Source organism: Ambystoma mexicanum, chromosome 5p (genome assembly GCF_040938575.1).
Source record: "Ambystoma mexicanum isolate Mex_15411 chromosome 5p, UKY_AmexF1_1, whole genome shotgun sequence".
Classification (NCBI taxonomy): domain Eukaryota; kingdom Metazoa; phylum Chordata; class Amphibia; order Caudata; family Ambystomatidae; genus Ambystoma; species Ambystoma mexicanum.
In genome coordinates this window covers 227,172,598-227,173,738 of record NC_090930.1, presented here as the reverse complement: position 1 = coordinate 227,173,738, position 1,141 = coordinate 227,172,598, and positions in this window count along the sequence as shown.

The window sequence follows — 1,141 nt, the reverse complement described above, 5'->3', positions numbered from 1 at the left end:
TGAATTACTGTGGTTGAAATGCTGGTTGTATATATATGAAAAAAACGTTTTAATATGGAATGAATTTTGTAATAAAGTATAGTAATATACATATATTTTTTCAATGATGGTTGTGAGTGCAGTGTGTTGCAACTGAGGAGGGTAGATCGGTAGGTATCTAAACCATTGATTTTGGATCCTTAAGGGCGAGGACTTGAGAGGAGCTAGGACCTTTTGTTTGTAATGGCATTGAAGAATTAACGCCCGTTTATCCAGGGGGAACACATCATAGTGGAGACTCCACACCAGCCTCTGCAATATCTCCAAAGTGACAGAATCTGGGCTGGAAATGTGAGTAATTCCTGAATTACTTCCTGGATTCTGTCAATGCAAGGCTTTCCTGTGGAGGTCAGATATGGGCAAAACAAGAAGAGTGCCCTCGCGCAAGGTCTGGCTGACTTGCATGATTGTGCCAGAGAAAACTGTCTCGAGGACGAAAGTCTAAAAATCAAGGACAACACGGAGGCATACCTCAATTCCCCACACAAAGTCTTTGAAGAAGACAAGTGTGAGGGAATGTCCACTGTCTATGTGGATGGATGCTCTTACCATGTTGACAACAACGGGGAGAAAGAACTGGTGGCCGTCGTAGGGAATGCATGGGTGAATGAGTCCCCAGAACCCTCCGCTGGATACAAAATTGGTCCCCGAAGTAGTCAGGTGGCAGTATTGATGGCTGTGCATCAGGCCATCCTCACTGCTGTCCAACATCAACTCCACGAACTAGTCATAATCACAGATTCGGATTATGTACGGAACGGGTTCGTGGAGCACCTGGTTAATTGGAAAACCAGAGGCATGTTATGTGCTAAAAACAAACCCCTGAAACATGGGAAGTTAATCAAAAATATTGATGATCTGGTCACATTGAATGGGATGACCATCTACTGGAAAAAGATCAAGGGTCATTCCAAAGTAGAGGGACCAGACAAAACTGGAAACGACTTAGCTGATCAGCTGGCCAAAACCGGGGCCATCCAAGGGGAGCTAATAGAAATAGAGTCCCTATTGGGGAAAATCCAGGTCACTGCTATCACTACGTCCCAGACAAATGTTCACAATGATCTTTCAACTGCACAATGGAGTAAGGAGACCCCTGATG